General features: G+C 40.6%; 1 protein-coding gene across 4 annotated transcripts in view; it reads right to left on the bottom strand.

Moving 5' to 3' along the window:
- The window catches only part of LOC148901549 (leucine-rich repeat and immunoglobulin-like domain-containing nogo receptor-interacting protein 2), a 266,334-nt gene that overhangs the window by 165,840 nt on the left and 74,767 nt on the right, over positions 1-25,727 (bottom strand). The window contains exon 1 of one of the 4 annotated variants that reach the window (XM_088989217.1): positions 12,033-12,557. The exons of the other annotated variants lie outside the window; for them this stretch is intronic. The gene's annotated coding sequence lies outside the window, so the exon portion shown is untranslated. Of the gene's footprint in view, positions 1-12,032; positions 12,558-25,727 lie in introns of those variants that run through there. 4 annotated transcript variants of the gene reach the window in all.

The following is a 25,727-nucleotide window of genomic DNA, read 5'->3' as shown; positions in this document are numbered from 1 at the left end:
GCTGTGCTGTCCTGAGACATCGGGTTTGTCATATTTTATGCAATATCCAATGTGTGTTGCCTTGACAATAAAAATCCTTGAATCATTGAATTACATATTTTGCTAAGTTGGAAAGTGATGGGTATTTGGCCATTGACTAATTTGCTAAGCAGTATCCCGTGTTCTGTGCCTGGCACTTGTGTGACAGAGAACAACACCGCCAAAAGTCAGCGATTTTAACCAGACAATGACAAGTCCATTTTACGCGCTTTGCAATACTCAAGCCATGGTGTGGTTTGATGAAAAAAAATGTCTTGGAAAGTTTTTGAGAGCTACGGGATCCACTTTGACAGGAGACTGGAATGGTATAGTTATAGTACATACTGTATCCTTCAAGACAGACTGATTTCCGAATACAATCCAAAAAGTTGTGTCCGGAAGCATTGATAGTATATTTTTCAATTTGGATTGTCAAATGCCCTTCTGCTGCCTGTGAAAAGCCAGGGCATACAAAAAGCAGATAGCTGTCTTGCTGTTATCATCGCATTACCAAGTCGGACACGCCTTTTTGCATAATTGCCTCATGCCCGCAATCCGGATGAAGGAAGTCATTATAGGAAAGACAGAGGTAGAGTAGCGCGTGTATGGAATTGCATTTTTTTTTTTGCGGTGGAAGGGGGTGGGGGGAATCAATCTTTTGAAAAGAGGTTCTGATATGTCATTGGCACGGTTTGCAAGGTGGTGATGGCGGTTGAGGATCTCAAAAAGCACGCAGGAGGGAGCAGGAGGTTGTGTTTGACAAATTATATTAAAATAAAGTCAACAGGAACAGAATCTAAAACGTTAAAATCATTTGAACACAAAAATACAAAGTATTAAAAGAAAACCAAGTGTACCAACCAGATCATGACAGTACCCCATACATGCATACAACACATACATCATACAACAAACAATGACCCGACCACGAATGGTTGTGCCGGGTGTCCTTTTGAGTGATCCATCTCGCACGTTCACGTGACGACGCATGGCGCGACGTGGACGTTGCACTGCCAGGCACAGGGAGGAAGTGAGACCGGTCCGTTGTACCTGCGGGATCCGATGGTTGGTCGGGACATTCTGTCACGGTTTGCAAGGTGGTGATGGCGGTTGCGGATCCAAAAAAGCAGGCAGGGGCGAGCAGGAGGTTGTGTTTGACAAATTTTATTAAAATAAAGTCAACAGGAACAAAATCTAAAACGTTAAAATCATTTGAACAGAAAAATACAAAGTATCAAAAGAAAACCAAGTGTAAAAGTCTGCCAAGGATAAACAAACACATGCACAGCATACAATGCATTCAATTGCTTACAAAGCATACAACAGCATTCAACACGTTCAACAAGGACCCGACACCGGATGGTCGTGCCGGAAGTCCTTTTGAGTGACACTGATTGGGAACGACCAGCACCTGCGAGGCAGCAGGCAGGGCTGACAGCGCTGCCCGTTGGTCATCAATCCGAATGTGGCAGTCCACCACTGATCGGGACGACCAGCACCTGTGCAGGTGCAGGCGGGGCCGACAGCGCCACACGTTGGTCGCCAACCAGATCATGACAGTAATGTGACCGACAAAACCAATAAATGTGTGTTGACTTCCTGTTTCATGCCCAAGTGGCAAAGTAACAAAAATTAAAATTGAATTTTGCCGTTGAGGTTACCAATCTCACATATAAAATACATTTATAGTAGTTGACTATTTTTTCCTGGCTTTTGATTTATCAACTTGAATATATGAGGTGTCCTTAAATTTAAGGGTTCAAAGCCATAACTACGGGGATGAGACAAATCTGAGTTTTCACACATTCTGCTTTAAAGTGAGAGGAAATTCAGCCTTGGATTCCATCCATCTATCAATCCATCCATTTTCTGATGTGCTTTATCCTCCCAAGGGTCACAGGGGATGCTGTAGCCTATTCACGCTGCCTACAGGCAGTTGGCGGGTGACATCCTGAATTGGTTGCCAGCCAATCGTAGCGCATACAGAAACAAACCTACACCTTGGGTCAATTTGGAGTTTTCAAACAGTCTGCCATGCATGTTTATTGAATATGGGAGAAAACCGGAGGACTCAGAGAAAACCCACGCTGACCTACATACAACATACAAGGGGGTGAGAGCCACACCCCTTTGGTGAGGGTAGCAACTGCCACACACTAAAACCAAAAACGTGTATGTCACGTACACATTCTTGAAAACGAAGCCCTGATGTCTCAACCAGAGCTGACTCACCAATGGGTGAACATGTTCAAAGTAAATTTATTGAAATGGAACATCACATGTACGGTATATCAGTATACAAATACGGCCCAAAAATATGTTTACTCAAGCATTTATTTGTAGTCGAATAATGTGCAACACATGCATGAATATATCATGATAACAATCAGTTCAATCACACCGTTGGACATTTTCGTGCTGTTTTCAAGATTATGAACAAATCCACATGGATACATCTTGTTGGTAAATAAAGTCATTAGGCCTTTGGACAGGCAAATGCCAAATCACATTATGGAAACAATTAAAAAGGGTCTTTGGGAAGTTAATGTGAGAAATGAAATCACATTCATCACTCCTCCATATCCAGTAGATGTCACATGTCACTACTGAAGCATACCGCCTCCTGTCTCTTCACCTTTTTTGTGTCTAATAAACACATTAAGCCTCTTATTATGGTCTTCACATGCTGCTTTGAGCTGACATGCTTCACTTTGCAATCGCCTAAAAGATTGATTTAACTGCTGTTCATACATCTTGACAGGAGACTTCATGTGTGATACTCCGCAGAATAAACAACAGCACCGTGTAATACAAGGGTGTCAAAGTATTTTTTTTGCTGCGGGCCACATTGCAGTTATGGTTTCCTCTCGGGCCCGTTAAGAATTAGGGGAAGCCATTAGAATGTTTAATCTCCTCCACATATTATAAATAGAGTGCACAAAAAAATAATGAATAATAATTAGTTTTCTAATATGAAGTAAAAATAATGACATTATGTTTTACATGGGAAAATAAACAATTTTGGTTCAGACTTTAGTAAGCATCATAGAATTTCACAAATTTGATTCGCTTTCGCGGGCCGAATAAAATAACGTGGCAGGCCAGATTTGGCCCCCAGGCCTTGACTTTAATATCTCAGTGGCATGCAAAACATAGCATTTTGAAGGCCGCAAATCATAGACTCACAAAAAAGCCTGAAAACTCCATACCTAAAAAACACAAGTCTTATATTTCTTATAAAAAAATGTTAACAATCATTTTGGCCAATATAACAAGTAACATGGTGGTACATTTATTAATTGGTTAGCAGTAGAGTAGTAGTACAGTTATCAACTGTGAGTTTGAATCTATCACTGGCCTTTCAGTGTGGCGTTTGTCTTGCCCTGGCCAGTGTGGTTGTACGTTGTCCAAACAGCATTGCAAAAAGACTTTGCCTTTCATTTACCAGCACGCACCATTTAATGCAAACATTGACAAACAAAACATCATCTCTTCTGCAGTTTACCATTATGCATACTTCAGATGGTGCTATAAATAACCATATCCACCACTACTGAGGAGAAAGACACTCAATTTTGGCCCCACCCTCCAGCTACAATATTTCTACTGCCGCTCCTTGCGCATAGCGTGTGGAACAAGAACAACATGACACATGCTTTTTTTTTTTTTTTTTTTGAACACCCACACACAATTGTGGTGACGAAACGAATAGAATGTAAAGTGAAGTGATCATCATTCCAATCATCCAGGCAAATGACATGCTGGCTCAGTCGTCCTTTCACCCACCCCACCCCCACCACCCTGCCACCCATCGAGGTGACTATGAAGTATAGACGGCAGCAAATTGAGATTCATCAGGCAACACCTTCTTCTCTGGCTGAAATCTATATTCAATTCTAAAGCATCTGTCATGGCGGCGGCGGGCGGGTTGAGGCATGCTGGGATTAAGAATCACTTGTGAAAATGAAAGCGGGTGAAGAATGCCACCTTTCCTTCAGGTTACCTCTTCTTGTCAAATTCACAGGAGACAGTTTTATCACTGTGTGTTTTTCTTTCGTCTTTCTAGGCCACTTCAAAACATTGTTAAAAAATGTATTCAAATGACTTAATTATTTTTCCCACATATTGAAATCACACAAGATACATCTGTGTAATCATTATGTGAGAATGCAAGAACCAACTAACAATTCTTGAATTCTTCTCCAGACAATGCCATTCCCTCTACCAGGAATTAATGGAGGTGGTGTTTGATCCTGAATTTCTTCCAAGGCAGAAAGGAAACTCAAAGTGGCATGGATTTACCATGAGCACACCAGACAGCAACCTCATGTGATGATAATTTTCAGAAACTCTGTTATGCTATATCAGTAACTTATAACCGTTATATCAGAAACTTAGTTATTCTGATCAGGTGATAAGCAATTAGGGCAATCAGGCCAGTCGTCAGTCAGGACAATAGAAGTAATCAGTGGAGCCGCAGGGACTAGTCCTCTGCTCCCCCCAACCTGAGAGCAGGGACCAATCATAGCAGAGTTCGGCACCGCCACGTCGAGACAGTAGGGATATATAGAGGGCTGAAACGACCAGCAAGAGTTTAGTTCGCTAAAGAAGCATCTTGGATAAGAAGCGAAACGTCCGACACCTTCAAAGAAGTACAGATGACGGCTGAAGAAACCTTTTCATCGAAGAGAATCAATGTTACGAATAATTACTATTTTTATTCTCAAAATTTTGAGAGAAAATCTTTCTTTCAGCTTACATGATCAACAGATGAAAACGGGAATGCAGTTTTCAACATGAGTCAATGTAAAGGTTTCTACAAATATTTTGTAGAGGTCAGGATTGCTAATACAGTGTAGGATTGCACTTCATCCGACTGAGAACCCTTTTTTAATATCTTGGTTGATTAATCGAATGTTACAATGCAAACATCCGACTGTTCTGACTGATGTCACAAAAGCGATGAAGAACTGCAAGGATCAAGTATGCAGAGTAGCCATTTTCCTTTTCTGTTAAATAATTGAAGTCGGCGCACAATAAGAGCTGATTTAATCAAGCAAACATTGCAAAGATGAATGGCACGCTCGGAGCCAGCACTCTTGTCTCATGGGATGCGAGACGTGTGCTTGCTGCTGGTTTGTTAGCCAAAGAAATGAAGCTAAACACGTGCCAGATATGCGCGGTAAAACAACATGTGTTTTGATGTCAACCACTGCAATTGTGCATCTGTTCTTGTTTAAATGCAAAATGGCTTTTCATCATTCGCCTTGCTCGCCATCAAAAATGCATAATGGCACCAGTAAAGCGCTTTATGAGTCCTCCCTGAGCAATGAACTGTTACAGGCACGCACATGCGCACAAGCGTTTGTTCACCCCCACCTACTCTTCTGCATTCTGAAAGGCATCATGCAATGAAACAATCGATTAATGCAGCGGTCGTGAACGTATGGCTCGCGCAGGTTTGATTGGATGATACTGGCCGTCAGTTGAAACAGGTAAACACCCTTTTAAATCAGCCTGACAGTAAAAAAAAAGACGAGTATGCTCCAGCTTGAATGCATCGGAGGATAGCGATTCTAATTTGCAGTGAAACAATACCATCGATGAAACAGTCAAATGTCAGTGACATTTTAACAAGCCCCATGTTAACGTTAGCATCGACATACTTCTGCGAGAAGTAGATTGCAGATAGCAAGTGTGGAAGCTTATGAGCCGTCTGCAGGCTAGCTAGCAGTAACTTCGCCTCTGGACCGGCAAATTGAATTTCATTCCGATCGTTTTCCTGGATTTTTACCAAACACGAGGAATGGAAACCCATTCATGTTAACGGTAAGCACCATCACAAAGTTATTTTAAAGAATACATTCTGACTTTTTGTTGAAAAGTGGCCGCGCGTGCGTGCGTGTTTGCGGGTGTGTACGTGCGCGCGCTCGCGTGTGTGTGGCTCTCACCGAAAAACATTTCTATATATTTTACTTTTATGGCTCTCTTAGTCAAAAAGGTTCCCGACCCCTGGATTAATGCAATGCATCATTTGCCTTGTGCATATACCCTGCATCATTGCTTTCTTAAATGATTACTAAGGGTGTACTCAACCCGAGGCAATCAGTGCTGTGTTAGGGCCTGCTTGACACGTAGAAGAAAATATTCGTAAAAAGTGCAGCTATGCTTAAGTAGAAAAAACTGCATATCCTGCCGACGTCAGCCTCCATGGACTTATTTGGGAATTAACTCTCTATGCCATGCTGGATGTTTCCGGCCTTCTGAGGGTGTTTGATTTGAGATAGACCTGCCTGACAATTTGGTGGCGGACAGAGGACAAAACTTGACACCTGCAGGATCCACATCAAAGCACATGCGTGCAACATTATTTTAGTGTATTTGATTGAGGTGTCGCAGAAGGCTTCTGAACTCCCCGGAGCGATATAGTGTATGTCAGTGCATATCAATCATAAATATTGTATTCATTGGACCATGTAAATCATCACAAAACAATTTATTGAATACGTTTTTGTGATCATTTTTCCATCAATTCATCCATCCATTTTCTGATCCACTTTTCCTCACAAGGGTCACATGCATGCTGGAGCTGACCCTAGTCTTTTTCGAGCAGTAGGCGAGGTCCAGCATTGAACTGGTAAATAGACAATCGCATGGCAGACAGTGGCGAATAACCATTCACACTGGATGGATGGATGGATGAGCTGGATCATGTACTCAACTATTCTGCACTGGGTGAAATTAAGTCACAATCACAACTGGACACCTTGAAAGACAAAAAACCTGGAAATGGGTAGAATGAACAAAAACTGTGCACTTCAAACTAAAATGGCAGATTTTCTAAGTTTTTTTGTACATTAATTCTTGGGACAACTTTGCAGGTCACCTCATGATCGACATGTCTACATAATTTTACATTGCTAAGAACAATGGACTGCTGGGGCTGAATCTTCATATAATTCATGGGTAGTTCAAACAAATTCGTATTTGTGGTTTAGTGCCCTGAAATTTTCACCAGGATGAACGCGTTTTAATAACATAAAGTGTGTTTGAGCTGAGGAAGTCCCTCGGAGCGGTCAACTTTCACCATATCTGTTTGCTTGCTTCATTTTGATGGAACACTGCTGTCTTGGAGTGTCTCGCCGCACTGCCCTCTGACCGTAAAGCAAAGCCAAACACTCCGCTGCTCTCTCTTGACTGTCTCACTCATGCTCAAATGACTTCTGAGGGATCACAGCAAGCCCCACGGAGCTTAAAAAGGTCACAGTATGGAGATGGCTGTGGTAGTGGGGTGGGAGTTTGTTTGATAGAATAGTGTCGCTCCAAAAGTGCTCTCTATTCAGAGATACGTACAAGCCATTTCCGAGTTCCACAACCGTCTTCTTTTCTCGCCAATTTATTCTCTTCTTGGTCATGGGAAGCTGGTGCCTCTCCCTGACAGACTTTTGTGGTAAAGGTCACAATAAAGGCTTGTTTTTTTTTACTTCAATTAACATGTTCCAGAAAACTTTATTTTTTAAGAACAATTCATTCGTTAAATAATGACTTTCTTCCCTCATGAAATGTTGACCTTCATATCATATTTTAATGTAATCTACAGTTTAAAAAAACTGTTGTTGAGTTTGGTACAGACCACAATAACTTTGACTGACTCCCAATAATTGTTAGACCACACACATTTCTATAGTGTTGCTGAGGCAGTGTTTCTATTAACTTAATCAAGTCAAGATAATCAACTCTCACTGGAGCTATTTGCAGTCAAAGGTGAAGCAGTTGTGATAAGAATCCATATTTTTGAATCTGAGATCATGCTCTTCCGTCAGAAAAGCATGGTGTGCCCTCTCTGGGCCAGGGACAATATACTCCCTGCATGGTTCAAGTATCACAGGGTCTTGATCATGAGTGGGGGAAGTGCAGATCTGCAGATCGATAGGCGGAGTGTCACAGCATCTGGAGTGATGCGGTATATGAATCGGTCTGTCATGATTGAAGAAGGAGCTGCACCAAAGGGCTAAGCTTTCAATTTACCGGTCAAGCTACTATCCTACTCTACGGTAAGGCCATAAGCCCTGTTCTTTCCAGCTTTACATGACCAAAATACATTTCATCCATGTGCAGGTTCTCCCTTAGAAATAAGTTGAAAAGACTTGGTATCCGGCAGAAGAAAACAATATCTCATTTTCTCAATTATGACTTTTCATCGTGACAAAATACGTTTTTCTTCTTGGAAAGATGATTAATTTTATTTCGCACAATTTTCAAGAAAGTTGCTTTTCTACACAAAATACAAATTTGTCATTGTAGCAATAGTACTTGCTTTTTACTTTTTATTTCTAACGCGATTTAGGAAAGCACATGAATGTTATGAATAATTTGCATCCTAGCGGCCCGGTAGCCGAGTGGTTAGCACACCGGCTTCACAGTGCAGAGGTCGCCGGTTTGCGTCCCTGTGTGGAGTTTGCATGTTCTCCCCGGACCCGCGTGGGTTTTCTCCGGGTCCTCCGGTTTCCCCCCACACTCCAAAAACATACATGGCAGGCAGATTGATCACTCCAAATTGTCCCTAGGTGTGAGTGTGAGAGTGACTGTTGTATGTCTTTGTGTGCCCTGCGATTGGCTGGCAACCAATTCGGGGTGTCCCCTGCCTCGTGCCCGAAGACAGCTGAGATAGGCTCCAGCAACCCCCGCGACCCTAATGAGGAATAAGCGGTACGGAAAATGAGATGAGATTAGATATTTGCATCCTAATGCTAATCTCTTAGGAGAGTCCTTTGAAAAATGTTTCCTTTAAACAAACCTATTTTCAAAATCTTGCTATAATGTCCTCACAATTGGGCAGAAAATTTAATGTTTTGTCTGACTTGTTGAAGAAGACACCTCACGTGATGAATACCGCATACCAACAAAAGAGTATGTTTGCTATACTACACAGCAGTGGTGGGCCGTCAGAGCCAGCAAGGCCTTCTCTGCTGGCCTAACACAATCAGACATCATTATCATAATTATAATAAGTCAATTTCATTAAAAAAGTATTTTTTCTAAATATATATATAATTATTCTACATACTGTTTTCTTGATGTTATATCCATTTGGTTATGCTCCTTTCAGTGTTGTAGTTTTAGATCAGTTTTTAATCCAATCAGAATTCAGCTAGCTTGTGTCGCCAGGCTGTATGAAATCTGACCGACACCTTCGGAATCAACAGTGAGGGCATCTGTGCGCTGTACATGAACGGGCACATGTAGTTGATATATAGTTGCAATAGCCAATCAGATCATGAGTTGGCACAGTAAGGCCAGCTAGACGGGCCTCGCGTTGAACATGACATGTACACGTCCTGTGATTGGATACTCACTTTACCTCAGCCCTCAGCGGAGGCAGAGGTATGCAAATCAACCAAGCTACAACAAATCAGACCCGGAAACTTTAGCAGAAAAACCAAGTATATCTACTCGCTTTTTTAACCCACAATGGCTGAAGGAGAGGACAACTCGCTGTCGCATGTAGGCCTATTCTCAAGAACAAATAAAAAAGATTTGTTTACTTTTATTTTCAACAAATAGTTCGTTTTGTGAACGTCTTGTTGTTTTTCTTATATTAAACTGACATTTTGTAATTTAGCGTAAAATCTTGTTAAAGATTGCATATTCTTGATGGACTTAATAAAACTTTGTGGACAAATGATTTTAAATTTCCTTTTATTTTTAAGTGTTTGCAGTATCACGTATAGTGACAAGTTCTAATTGCTGATGCAGATTTATTGAATTGTAATTGCTCCGGAAAATAGCCTGTGTTGTAGACGATTAAGGTGATGCCACGCCCAGTACTGTGTGCGCGTGCTTTTGTAAATGATATCTCCAGCCGTTGTGTCATAAATGATGGTATTACGAGGGATATTTGTTCAAGTCGGACTAAGTAGGACTTCACTGAAGGCCTAGGTGTGAAATGCACGGACCGCCACTGCTACACAGTCTTGGCTGGCTTTATCAGTCATGAAGACAAACATGGACAAGGACGTCTACCGTTTGTAATTTTACACCCACCGTTGATCCAGTTGTCAGTCATCGCACTGACATATGAAGATTGAATGGCAGCTAATAATTGACCAGTATGAACATAGAAATGAAAATGGAAAACGGGATGAAAGTTTCAACCATGAGTGAACGAATAAAATGTTACAACGATAATAGCTACACAAGCAATGAAGTATAATGTGACTATTTAAATTCAACAAAGGTGTTCTAAAAAAAACAAGAATATTGAACATTTCAACAAGCTTTTTGTAATTGTACATCGGTATACCAGATTACAATCTATGATAATGGTTATCTTGATGTATTTTTTTTAAGGGAGTAAGCCCGCCACAGTCGGCTGGAATGTTGGCCCCCTGGCTGAACACATGAATGCTTGACTTTTTCCCCCTCCACCTGTTCATTGAACCACTGCAAAACAAAATGGGTTTATTCACACAAGGGTCACAGGCGTGCTGGATTTTTTCAAGTCAACTTTCATCAAGCCAAACTCTGAGAATTGTCATGCAGCTGCCAATCCAACATCGACAAATTTGAAGCAACTACTTTGCCAGTGCAAGTGGCACCATTTTTTTATGCTACACTTGTGTCTGGACAGAAACCAGCGTTCGCCCGGCAAACTCATAAGCGGAAGCCATTCACAACATGGAGTCCATGTCTGGCCAGTCAAAAGCTTATTTAATTCTAACCTCGGCTGCTGAATATTGAATGCTGCCCTGACAGCTGCAGTGGTGTTAGCCAATAAGATGTGTGGACTTTGTTGCCAGAGCTGGCTTCCTGCATAAGGATTCTAAAAAAAACATTTTAAATGTATTTAAATTACGACCAGTTCATAACAATAATAATATGGCTATCCCAATTGTGGTCCTCACAAATCTATAAAAACGATTGGCAAATGAGTTTTGATTTTACACAAACGATAAGGGCTTTTCGTCATTGAAGCTTAAACAGAATGTCAATAAAATCCAACGTATTGTCATTTTTATATTTGGATAAGAGCATAGATAATGATTAATCACGGTTTTCATACAATAGGTAACAATATAACGTGACAAGAGAGCCGGAATATTATATTAAAGTGTGGATGAGAATAAAAGCAATCATGGCCCTAAACCTACGCCTGAATGCATTAATAACATGTTAAATCTCTCCTGAGTTTTCCAATGGAATTAATTTTTGCACTGACATAATTTTTTAACATATGTTGATCGATCACAGAACATCACAGTCACTGGTCCCTTGAAGATATGGTGACTATGAAAGAGATATGCATTAAATATGGTGCTCATCCACTCAGAACCCTATTTGAGCGAAGCAGAAGTGAGGTTTTACTGACATAGTTGGCCTACTTTTTCTTTCAAAAAAAGGTTGGATTTGAGAGCTGCAGCTTACAAAACACAAACTATATAACAAAACGCACACACATAAAACCATTTCTCTATTGTAAATCCTTTGCCTGCCGACACTACGTTCAAGCCAGTGTAAACAATGTATGTATGGATCAATCACATCATGTCAGGGGCTCAATTGGTAGCACGTGGGACTTAACCATGTATTTTAGAAAGAAGAGGAGTTCGGAGTGGGAGTACTTTGCAAACAGACTTTTTGAACACGGGATGAAGATAATATACAGTACTGAATGTTCCATTTGCAACAACATTTTGAATTTACTGATCAATTCATTGTCAACAGCAATGTTCCCTCTCAGCTGCGCGCGTGTGCAATCGCGCACTGCTCGCACATACTCAGCGCACCAGAATATCTATGCAGCGCACATTTTGCAATGTAACTCAATGAGTGACAGGTGTCCATCCAATAATGCCGTACTGGATCTACCCCGGTCAAGGATGACGCTTCGTACTGATGTCACAACGTTTATTGTGAAACACTTGAACACCGTGAAAACTATAAAGAACATTGAAATAACAACATTACAATAAGTTCGACAAAACATTCAGTCAATAAGGAAATTTATAACGTACCGTGTGCACCTTATTAACCGAAAGTAGATAAACGACGTAGACTTCAAACTTTCGTTACTCTGCTTGTCTCTCTCTCGAGACTTTCGTTACTCTGCTTGTGTCTCTCTCTCGAGACTTTCGTTACTCTGCTTGTCTCTCTCTCTCGAGACTTTCGTTACTCTGCTTGTGTCTCTCTCTCGAGACTTTCGTTACTCTGCTTGTCTCTCTCTCTCGAGACTTTCGTTACTCTGCTTGTGTCTCTCTCTCGAGACTTTCGTTCTCTATCTAGCGGTCGCTCTCCTTGTGTCTCTCTCTCGAGACTTTCGTTCCGTCTGTCTCGCCGTACTTGCTTTTATCTAAAACACCTGACACGGAAGCGGAAGTGACAATAACAAACATTATAAATAAAGTATCGAAGACGATTTTTAGAAAAACACACACATAAAGTTTCGCATAGAAACATTAAACACTTTGACAGAACAACAAGTCTAAATAAATTATATTTTTGTTGTCGTGGCAACCAATGACAAGATACCCGCCAGTTACACGTACAGTTCATGTACGCTACGCAGCCAATCGGAGCAGAACGGCGCGAATGTGCCCAGCCCATACGCGCCGTGATACTGTCGTGAAACTGGTGTGTGGCCACAGCGGACACATTAGTGATGGGAATTCCGGCTCTTCTCAGAGAGCCGGTTCTTTTGGCTCGGCTCACTAAAGTGATCGGCTCCTCTGTTTGTTAGTTTTTTCCCTTTAATTAACTACCAAAAATCATGTAAAATTACGTGAAAAACAAATTACTCATGTAAAAAATACACTATATCAAATAATTTTATTTATATGGGTTGATGTATATGTGCACAGAGAGCATCCACGAACTTTCACTGTGGTTACTCTGGTTTGATGATCAGCTGTCACTAATTTCCTTTTCATATTAATAATGCTATTACACCAACTAGTAAAAATGTAATAATTGAATAATAATAACAACATAATGTGATAACATTTGTCCACCTGTCTATCCTAACCCCCCTCCCCATTCTCCTTACTGCTGCGTGTGTCTGTAATTCTCCCCTACCTCCTCTACCATGGATATCGACCAATCACATGCGGCTTTAACCAAAGACTGGGGGCGGGGAATAGAGGACAAAAAAAGTCGGCTCCGTGGCTCTTTGTTAGGAACCGGCTCTCTTCGTTCACTTCAGAGATCCGCCTTTAAGAACCGGCTCGTTTGCGAACGACACATCACTAGTACACATCTGATGTTGTTCACAGTGGTCCTCAATGTGCTCAGGGAGTTTGTGTGTCTGCTCAGACACATGAAAAATTAGAGGGAACATTGGTCAACAGTGAGCGAGGGCAGGCATCAAAGCATTTCATGAGATTTCATGAAAGTCGAACCCCATAACGATAAATACAAAAAGACTTAACCTTTAATTTGAGTACTCTTAATTCCAACCTTAATCTCTACCGCTACCCTCAAAGATCCCGTTCCATTTCCAAACAAACGTTCCGACGATTCTTACAACAGCAAATCAAATTGACTAGAACAATCCAATGCTATCAAAATTAAAATTGACAAAGCAATTCCACAGCAATCAAATCAATAGCCAGTGCATTACTCTATCAGTCAACATGTAATAAAACACGCACGCACACACACACGCACACAGACACACGCACACACAGGCACACACCTTTATTTACGCTGAAGACCACTGAGCAAAGCGGCCACAAGTGTCCCTTACGCAGTCAGTTGTTTTTATGTGGCATGTCGTAAGGTTAATGCTGATTTGATCAGCAGTTTGTCTCTTAACAGAGGATTTAAATAATAGTTCTCTAGTAAAGTTGATAGAAGGTCTTGCTGAGTAGGATTCTTCGTTAAGAAACACATATATATATATATATATATATATATATATATATATATATATATATATATATATATATATATATATATATATATATATATATATATATATATATATATATATATATATATATATCATTATATATTATATATATATCAAGGGAGTCCGAAAAAATATCGATATAACCGGGACTATCGATATATCCGACCCTGTTTGCATGTAATTTTCTCCGTGCGTGCATAGATATAACGAGACTTTACTGTATATATATATATATATATATATATATATATATACAGTAAAGTCTCGTTATATCGATATCGGTTATAACGATAGTACCGCTTATTACGCTACTATTTTCATTTCCCTTGCACATTTCTAGTCTTTTTATGTATAATTAGTACCGTTTAGTACGATACCCGGTTATTATTATAATCCGGTTATTACGGTGCTCCTTTTCATCCCCCGCCGGCCATTTTTGTTGTTTATATCGATATATCCGTCGCGCCATTGGTCAACTTGGTCACGTGTCTTGTTACGTGAGCCGCCATCGGTCGCGCCATTGGTCGACTTGGTCACATGAGCCGCCATCGGTCGCGCTATTGGTCGACTTGGCCGTGTGACTTTGTCACGTGACACGCCATCGGTCGCGCCATTGGTCAACTTGGTCACGTGTCTTGGTTACGTGTCACGCCATCAGTCGCGCCATTGGTCGACTTGGTCAGGTGACTTGGTTACGTGCCCAGCACCCGTGTAGCAGAGCCATTTTCATTTTCAGACGCTAGCTCGTGTGTAGCAGACGAGATTGAAGTGTTTGTGTTAAAAGGTAAAAATGGGAAGCAGAAGAAGATTGATGACTTTTTTAAATTGTATACATAATACAGTAAGATGTAAGCGTTGCAGTTTCCCTGTTGTGTTATGTACATGCCCACTGTACTGTATATGAATGCAATCGTTTTTTGCAACAATGTTTCTTGTTTTGTCTGCTGAAGCGCGATGATTTTGAAAAGTATTAACATTCCATACTGTGTATTAAAGGACAGCCGATGTCACTTTTTATTCAAATGCAAATAAAAATGACTTCACGCCAAGACGTCTTGCATTGCTTGTGAATCCAAACAATGGCTTCAGATTCGGATAATATGCTTTCTTGTTACACATCCAGTTATGAATATGTTTCAAATACACTGTAGTTCTGAAGATTAAAGCATACATGTTTACAATCATTAAAGAATTATATGTGCCATTTTGAGGCAACATTGGGGGAACATCTCTGACCCAAAAAAAGGGAGCTAATGGCCAGCTCCGTTTCTTATATGGCGCTTGGCTGCCCTCTTTTGGCGGCTTTTGTTTAATGCAGTTCGGCGCAGGATCGGATATATCGATAGTCCCGGTTATATCGATATTTTTTCGGACTCCCTTGAATATCGATATAACGAGACTTTACTGTGTGTATATATATATATATATATATATATATATATATATATATATATATATCCGCAAACTGGACGTTAGACGGCTCTTCAAGCAGCTGAAGATCAAGAAAGCTGCGGGACCTGACAGAGTGCCCCCTCCTCCCTGAAAGTCTGTGCTGACCAGCTGGCTCCGGTCTTCACACAAATCTTCAACAGATCCCTGGAGCAGTGTGAAGTCCCATCCTGCTTCAAACAGTCTACTATCGTCCCAGTTCCAAAGAAACCAGCACCCTCGGGATTGAACGACTATAGACCTGTTGCTCTGACGTCTGTGGTCATGAAGTCTTTGAACGCCTCCTGCTGAACCACCTAAAGAACATCACCGGACATCTGCTAGATCCTCTTCAGTTTGCCTAACGGGCAAACAGGTCTGTGGAGGATGCAGTCAACATCGGATTGCACCACATCCTCGACCACCTTGACAACACAGGAACCGACGCAAGGATCCTGTTTGTGGACTACAGCTCTGCGTTCAATACCATCATCCCAGAACTACTCATCCCCAAACTTCTCCAGCTTGGTGTGTCCCCTACGATCTGCCAGTGGACCCTCAGCTTCCTGACAGGACGGACACAACAGGTCATACTGGGAAATATATCATCCTCAACACGAACCACGAGCACTGGAGCCCCGCAGGGATGCGTCCTCTCTCCATTGCTCTTGCTACACAAACGACTACACCTCAACGCACCCAGCTGTCAAATTCATAAAGTTCGCAGACGACACCACAGTCATCGGTCTCATCAAAGACGGCGACGAGTCTGCATAGCCGTCACAACCTGGAGCTGAACACGCTCAAGACAGTAGAGATGATCGTGGATTTCAGGAAAAATCCATCACCACAGCTACCGTTGAGACCTTCAAGTTCCTGGGAATCACAGTCTCCCAGGACATGAAGTGGGAAGTCAACAACAACTCTGTCTTGAGAAAGGCCCAATAGAGAATGTACTTCCTGAGGCAGCTAAAGAAGCATGGCCTGCCACAGGAGGTGCTGCAACATTTCTACACGGCTGTCATCGAATCCATCCTGTGTTCTTCCATCACCATTTGGTTCGGGGCCGCCACAAAAAAATGGACAAAATCTGACTTCAACGGACAGTTAGGACGGCGGAAAAAATCATTGACACCGCCCTACCCACTCTCGAGGACTTGCACACTGCAAGAATCCAAACTAGGGCGCGGAAAATCCTACTGGACCCTCCACACCCTGCCCACCACCTTTTCCAGCTACTCCCCTCAGGCAGGCGCTACCGATCCATGCGCACCAAATCCAGCAGACATTTAAACAGCTTCTTCCCCCAAGCCATTAACTCTTTGAACTCTTTCAACAGTAGCCTAAATGGAACTGTATAGTGCCACTTAGCAATTTTTTGATGATGATACTAGTGCAGCGTGTTCTACCGGAAACACATTCCTTGTGTGTTCTACATACTTGGCAATAAAGATGATTGTGATTCTGATTCTGTTTCTGATATATACAAAAACATTGGACTTGTGGTCCGGTGAGGGAGGCAGAGTCTCACCTGCATTTGATGAGATAAAAGAAACAGTAATAATCATTCCATTATATTCATTTCTATTGCATTTTTTCTTTTTTGTTCCGTGGTATATTTTGATTTTTATAATTTAATAACATTTGATATTTCTGACCCTTAAATTTCTGACTGATACAGAATTTAAAGCATCTCAATTGACTAGGATTTTTGCTTGTCTTTAGTTTGGTACAGTATAGTGTCATGTGATTTAACTTGTTTTTATTCCATCTTTTGCTTCAGTACAGGAAGGCTGTTTTATTAAAGTTTATCTTTTGTGCTTCTAATCTCTTCTTCATTGGCAACAGACTTTAGTGGAGATTACGTGTGGGCATACATGGAAAACTCATACTAAAAAAAAAGGAAAAAAAGAAAGGATGTATTCATTAGTTTGGGGAAATGAAGGTGGAATTGAAGAAAAACGAGTAAAACCTTTGTGTCACCGAAGATAAACACTTCAACTCATTTTACCTTTGCAGCCACTCCCCATTTCTATTCACTTGAACTACTGGGGGGATTTCACATTTATCCATATGAATTCAAATCACAGTGGTAAACTGTACTGTATTAGGGGTTGGGTCATACAAAATAAGGAATATCTAAAATTTGACATGATTGCAGTTTGCTTTATTTCATTGAAACTTCATATGGCACCTGTCACTTTTTTCCCCATCAATTTACATAGAAGGGCGGGCTTGGGGAGTAAAGGATTACATGTACCCGGGTAATGTAATCAGGATTAAAAAAAAGAAAAAAACTAACAATAAAGACTAATAAATAATCTGATACAGCACATAATCAGATTAGAACACAGTCAAAATCAAGGCCAAATCTGGCTCGCCACAATATTTTATTCGGCCCGCGAAAGAAAATCAAGCATGTCAAGTGCTATGATGTTTGCCAAATTCTGAACCAAAATTTCAAATTGTCATATGTAAACCACAATAACAGTCATCATTTTTTACTACAGATTTTAACATGAGTCATTCATCAATTTGTTGTGTGCTCTGTATTTAATATGTGGAGATGAAATATTCTAATGGCTTTCCCAAATGAATCACGGCCCTCAAGAGGAAAGCGTAACCCAAAAAAAAATAAAAAATGAGTATGACACCCCTGGATTACAGGTACATTCGTAAAAAAAATATATATATGTTTTTCAGGATTACAATTTTAATGCTGACGGAATGAGTATTGGTGGATTTGTTCATTTTGATAGGGAATAAATTAGTATCTGAAATATGGTTGTATCAATGGGCCTGCTTGACTTGCACGGTTGTTGCTGAAACAACTCTAATCGGGAATTGGTAGTTCGTTGTGACATTAGATATTCCTTGACGTATCTCGAGGTCAGAATGCTAAAAAAAACAACCAAACAAACAAACATGTTGGTTGGTTGCATCTACTTACAGTATACTGTATACAGTCACACAACAACAGTAAAAAATGACTTCGTTGCATTGCTTTGATCGTGTTGGTTATTTTATTGAAGCTATGGATACTAGGTTATAATTACAATTACTTTAGTTCAAACTTTGGTTCGGGATGTGACTGTGTTCAGAATAAGCAACCATCAAGCTTCTCTGAAGGTGGAATCATAAACTGTTGTCTAACATATTTTGAAGTCACAGTTTACAGCACAAGCCTCCAAGCAGCCTCTGTTAGGTTTGTGCTGCTCCTTCATCTCCGGTCAAGCAGCATTTTGTGTTTGCAGACAAAAGTGTCCTTCAAAGAATCTCCTTATGCTTCTGTCGTCAATAATTCAACCCGGACGTGTTTACTGGCGGAGGCGCTCTACTTTTGTGGGGTGCACTCGGCTGCCCCGTCAATATTTTACGAGGAGAGGTCGAGATCACACTGCTGCGAAAACATTGCACTTTCGACTTGAAGATGAGCCACATTTTACTTTTGCACGGAGGAGTTCTGAAATGAGCTCTAAGAAAAGGTCAGGACAGAAGATGTTTTATTGACGGTTTAATGAATACTCATTTGGGGTGAGGGAGGACCATATTATTTTTTCAGTCTTGTAATATTGATATTTTTTTGATAAATAATTTACCTTTAATCAAGTAATGGTGCAACTATATTCAAATATTTTTTGCTGTAAATTATCCAACTTTATTCTCGTTATGCTCATATTTTTTTCCTTTTGTGTTCACATAACATCTTTTTCGAGTAAAATTCTTATTTTTGTGGTATGATGAGGATTGTAAAATTGCACCTTTTCTCATAGTATTGAGACTTAAATCACTTAAGAATTTCCGTTTTTATTTGCCATATTAAGATGAAAATATTGGAAACAGCGATTCCCTTAAAAGTAATTGTTTTTCTGGTAATATTTTGATTTGTCCTGCATTTTATGAAAATAATGTAGTCACTGTTTCCATTTTCAACTTTGTTGGGACTATTTTGACTTTACTTATAATATTCCTGATATTTTATTAGTTATTATTTTATAGACATGTATTTTCACGAAATTATTATTAAACTCTAGTTTCATCTTACTGTGTTTCTGGTGGTATTTTGAGTCGCCCCCACACGCTACCAAAAATCTATTTTAATTAATGGCTTCAGTCTCAGTGTTGTTTTGAGTTTAAAAAGTGAGACAACAATTGTCTCCAAATCATTCTACTGAATGTGCTCCATAACCAGTGACAGGACAGGTGCCCTCAAGCATAAAAAACAGGTGTATCCTGATTTCACTGCCCACTTCACAGATATGTAATCTTGGCCTATTTTACATCATTCACCCATGGAGATCTGCTTGCAGTTCCTTATGAAGATAGTTGCGCTCCTCAACCTGTTGCAGGGCTGATAGAAATCAGTGTCTTCTTCCACCATGTCAAGGACTATCAGCGCGACTCTCATGTTCTGCCTTTAAATGGAATGAGGTGAGGTGCTTTCATTGGCAGCAAAAAAGTCACACAATAGTTCAAAACATCATTTATTAAATGTCCCAAGCTGCACCAGTTTGCAGAGGTCTGCAAAAGTACCAAAACTTTGTCATAGCCCGCCCCTCTGCAGATTTTCACCACACTTAGTGCCAGGTTTGCACTGAGGAAGACAAAATATATTTCAGGCGGCTGCCTTTTTGGGACGCTGACATCTGAATGTAAAATAAAATCTCAAAGCAAGGACACAAGTGTCATTAACACTTGAGCCACAACAGTGTCATCCACTTTAAACCTTTGGGCATCGTCACCTTTGTTGGATAACTGACCTGATCAGGGAGCATATTTAAATGCATCCTATGTAGACATAAGCGCATAATTCTACATTTCAGCTCTTGACACGCGGTGCACATTGATATTCATATTGAAAATAGCATTGACGCAGTGACCTTGATATAATGACTACTTTCAGGCAGCTGGTGGCGGGAATACGTGTTTTACATTTGATTTCAAGTGAGACTTTTGAACAATGACGCCTGTGGCACTAATTACTCTTTAGAGCCCCAGATACGGTAAGTCCATATGTCCCAAAGGGCCATTTCATCATGTATATTTGCGATATAGTTTGGGAAATTTCAGTCTTTTACTGACAATCGTCATATTACAAATATTTCCCTGAAGAAAAAAAAATGTAATATTTTTACTTAAGTTAGAATATTCTCAGAAAAAAATTATCGTATGAATATTTTGACTGTTTTTGTTTCTTTTTTCTGTTGCTATTTTAACTTCACTTTTGCTTAATAAGATATTTTTTCATGGTAAAATGTTAAAGAACCACGGCCCGGTAGTTGAAAGGTTAACACGCCAACTTCACAGTGCAGAGGTTGTGAGTTCAAATCACGCTCTGGCCTCCCTACTTGGAGTTTCCATGTTTGACCTGGGCCCGCTTCGGTTTTCTTTGGGTCCTCCGGTTTCCTCCCGCGTTCCAATACATGCATGACAGGCTGATTGAAACATCAAAATTGTCACTAGGTGTGAGTGTGAGAGTGAAGGGTTGTTTGTCTCTGTGTGCCCTGCGATTGGCTGGCAAATGGTTCAGGGTGTCCCCGCCTACTGCCTGGAAACAGCTGGTATAGGCTCCAGCACCCACCGCGACCCTTATGCAATGCGATGAAATCTCAATTTCATTGCATGCAATTCATACAATGACAATAAAAGTGGTTGATTTGAATTTAGAATTGTCATTAAATTACATGTTACTTTCTCATATAATGTTTTGTTCAATAGCAAGAACAATAATAATAATAGTAATAGGGGCGGTAGTCGAGTGGTTAGCACACCGGCTTCACAGTGCAGAGGTCGCCGGTTCGCGTCCCGGTCCGGCCTCCCTGTGTGGAGTTTGCATGTTCTCCCCGGACTCGTGTGGGTTTTCTCCGGGTCCTCCGGTTTCCTCCCACACACCAAAAACATGCATGGCAGGCAGATTGACCACTCCAAATTGTCCCTAAGTGTGAGTGTGAGAGTGACTGTTGTATGTCTTTGTGTGCCCTGCGATTGGCTGGCAACCAATTCAGGGTGTCCCCCGCCTCGTGCCCAAAGACAGCTGAGATAGGCTCCAGCACCCCCCGCAACCCTAATGAGGAATAAGCGGTACGGAAAATGAGATGAGAATAATAGTAATAATAATAAGAAGAAGAAGAAGAAGAAGAAGAAGAAGAAGAATGAAACATATTCAGGTAGTATTTATATTTTTGAATTTTGCAATATTTGAACACTAAAAATTGGTTGGATGGTTGTTGTGCCATGCGATTGCCTGGCGACCGGTTCAGGGTGTACCCCGCCTACTACACAAAAACAGCTTGGGCAGTAGGCATCCCCCGCAACCCTTCTGAAAATAAAGCGGATTGTAAAATGAATGAATGAATGAATGTTTTATATGTGATATCAAGTCTTCCCATGACATTTTCCATGTTGTTGTTTCCCCGTTCAAGGCCCCTTAGGGCATGTGCATATGTCCCACTGTGCCATACGTCACAAATAATCTATGCCTTTCCTCTAAACGGGACTGTCACCAGACAGGGTGCGAAGCAGCCAATAACCTCCCCTATAACTTGGTATCTTTAAGACATCTCTCAAAAAAATGTGGCACCATCGGTTTTCAATCAAACTTCACCTCCCTGCCATGCAATCAATCAAAGCAATCATAAATACTGTACCAACATATGGGTGATTCTGTCTTTGCCAATGTTAGAAGGCAGAGAAGATCGAGGGAGAAGGAATGAGTGCAAAGTTACTTATGTTTCACAAATGTACAGCTATTTTAATGGAGCATGTGTGTGTACGTGTGCGTGTGTGTGTGTGTGAGAGAGAGTGCATGTGTTTGTGTTTAATGTGATATATATATATATATAACCGGGACTATCGATATATCCGACCCTGTTTGCATGTAATTTTCTCCAAGCGTGCATAGAAATAGTATCGATATAACCGGGACTATCGATATATCCGATATCGATATAACGAGACTTTACTGTATATATATATATACAGTTGTGCCTGTGGTGGTCGGTGCACTCGGGGCAGTGACCCCCAAACTCAACGAGTGCCTCGACCACCCATGAAGGGTGAGACGAGGATTTGTTATATACAGTAAAGTCTCGTTATATCGATATTCAAGGGAGTCCGAAAAAATATCGATATAACCGGGACAATCGATATATCCGATCCTGCGCCGAACTGCATTAAACAAAAGCCGCCAAAAGAGGGCAGCCAAGCGCCATATAAGAAACGGAGCTGGCCATTAGCTCCCTTTTTTTTGGGAGATGTTCCCCCATTGTTGCCTCAAAATGGCACATATAATTATTTAATGATTGTAAACATGTATGCTTTAATCTTCAGAACTACAGTGTATTTGAAACATATTCATAACTGGATGTGTAACAAGAAAGCATATTATCCGAATCTGAAGCCATTGTTTGGATTCACAAGCAATGCAAGACGTCTTGGCGTGAAGTCATTTTTATTTGCATTTGAATAAAAAGTGACATCGGCTGTCCTTTAATACACAGTATGGAATGTTAATAATTTTCAAAATCATCGCGCTTCAGCAGACAAAACAAGAAACATTGTTGCAAAAAACGATTGCATTCATATACAGTACAGTGGGCATGTACATAACACAACAGGGAAACTGCAACGCTTACATCTTACTGTATGATGTATACAATTTAAAAAAGTCATCAATCTTCTTCTGCTTCCCATTTTTACCTTTTAACACAAACACTTCAATCTCGTCTGCTACACACGAGCTAGCGTCTGAAAATGAAAATGACTCTGCTACACGGGTGCTGGGCACGTAACCAAGTCACCTGACCAAGTCGACCAATGGCGCGACTGATGGCGTGACACGTAACCAAGACACGTGACCAAGTTGACCAATGGCGCGACCGATGGCGTGTCACGTGACAAAGTCACACGGCCAAGTCGACCAATAGCGCGACCGATGGCGGCTCATGTGACAAGACACGTGACCAAGTTGACCAATGGCGCGACCGATGGCGGCTCACGTAACAAGACACGTGACCAAGTTGACCAATGGCGCGACGGCTATATCGATATAAACAACAAAAATGGCCGGCGGGGGATGAAAAGGAGCACCGTAATAACCGGATTATCGTCATAACCGGGTATCGTACTAAACGGTACTAATTATACATAAAAAGACTAGAAATGTGCAAGGGAAATGAAAATAGTATCGTAATAAGCGGTACTATCGATATAACCGATATCGATATAACGAGACTTTACTATATATATATATATATATATATATATTTAAATATTAATTAATTTGTTAAAACGTTATTCTTGTAAGTGTGCACACTCATATTGGGGATGTTTTGTATTCTGTTTGCATACATGACTTTATTCTCACATTGGGACAAGACAGCTGCAACATCTGGACAGGGTCGCATGGAATAGCCCACTAAAGACCAACGCCTGAATGGGCACGAAGCGGTCCGTTTAGCGACGAGTGGAAGAAACTGTTAGCCGACAGCGTAACACGGCAAGACAACATCTGGCTCTTGATGGATGTTTCCACTTAACGAAAACCACCCGCCTCGCAAGCGCACGTGTTTATAGCGCACTTGACCTCTTTTAGGGCTCATTTTGAGGCCATTTCTCGCATGGTTGAATCAAACGTTTGTTTTATTGGATTCTGCTGCTGAACTGCCATTTGCCTCCATGTGGCCCAACACAGGATTCCCACAAGTAATTTTTCTTTTGACATTTTCCTAACATCATTACGTTTGTTCGGAATCGGAATAGGAATCCTTGATTTGACGCCTCATCTCTTATTTTTTACTTGAAGGCCTACATAGGAACCTTAACTCTTGCTAAAATCCTGAAATTGAGCATTTTTAGTTAGAATTAGAAAACCAGGATAAGGTTTTGAAAAGAAGGGTTTCAAAATAGGGAGCAGAAGAAACTCACAATGCTCAGAAACATCCATAATTACAGTGTTTCAGCAGCCCACTAGCCAACGAGGCTATAAAGGTCTGTGAAAGTATGTAACAGTCTGCCTGTTCTATCCAATCAAGTGGGAGGTTCCAGTGTGCCATTTCATTTGCCAGAGTAATGAGAGCAAAGTAGAAAAGGTGAGGGCCCTGCCCCATCTGTTGATTACTCACCATTAAATGGTGGAGGAGGCTGCTCACACTCAATTGCATCCATCTTTACGGAAGAAAGACAATTTAACACCCCCTGTCGTGTATATCATAGCGTTAAGGAGCATTTTGCAATGTGCTGTTAGAGCGCTGTTTCCATGGAAACATTGGGGAACATTGAGGAAAGAAATATAGCTTATGACTGAGATGGTGTAATATACTATACATATATCAGGTCTGTCGAGGGAAAATGTTTCGCATTAGAATTTCAAACGAAGGTTTAGGTCTGTTTTAGGTGAACGTTTCAAGCCAGAGCTATGTTTTCAAGGTAAGATCTCAAGACAGGATTAAAATGAGGGTTATAGTTGTGGTTTCAAAAAAACATGATTAGGGTTTCAAGTTAAGATTTCAAGCCAGGATTCAGATTCTGAAGTAGAGTGTTAAAATAAGATTTGAATACAGGGCTTTGGCTTCAAAAAGGCTTTAAAATTCAAGTTACAAGTTGGGTTAAGGTTACCAGTTGCTGCTTTGCTTTTCTATTAGGATTCTCAAAAGGATGTTTCTTGACAGGGCTGGGATTTCAAATGATGGGTTTATGTGTGATTTAGAGTTTTGAAAAACCTTTAGGGCTCCAAAATCGGGTTTCAGTACAGTATTAGGTTTCAATGTAGGTTATTGGTTTTAAAGTAAGGTTTCAAATTAGTCATTTAATGGTTCCAATTTTTGAACAAGAAAAAGGGTTACATTTGTGGTTTCATGAGAGTAGTACTATTTAAAAAAAGATTCCAGATTTCAAACCATCTTTTTAAATATATTAATATAAATGTAAAATTTTCCACTGCAAGACTAATAAAGGCAAATCCAATCCAATCTTAGCAAATCCAACACTTAGTAACTCTTATTGAAATCACTTTTTGAGACTCGACTGATAAGCTACTTTGGCACAAGGGCTAGACGAACTCTATTAGCACAAGATGTCATCAAAAATCTATTCATATAAAAAATCTCCAAGAGCCACTCAATTGATAATGAACAGATGGAATAGCAGGCCGTGGTGCGTTCAATGACAATCCTTTTTAATTACAGACATCATTAGTCGAGCTATACTTCAAGCACCCCCCACCCCCACCCCACACACACACTAAAATATGTCACATTTTTTTTGGTCTCTTTGCGTTGGGCTACTGATCCAATTCTTAATTTCCTGGGAAATCATGTTTTTAGATGTCACGGAGCAGTGAATTGGTAGCAGAGTTTTGATCACTGACATCTTAGTG

The sequence above is a fragment of the Hippocampus bargibanti genome, linkage group LG02 (assembly GCF_051943395.1).
Source record: "Hippocampus bargibanti isolate YZ-2025 linkage group LG02, ASM5194339v1, whole genome shotgun sequence".
Classification (NCBI taxonomy): Eukaryota; Metazoa; Chordata; class Actinopteri; order Syngnathiformes; family Syngnathidae; genus Hippocampus; species Hippocampus bargibanti.
The sequence above is the reverse complement of the archived record's forward strand: the minus strand, read 5'-3'. Positions and strand labels throughout refer to the sequence as shown.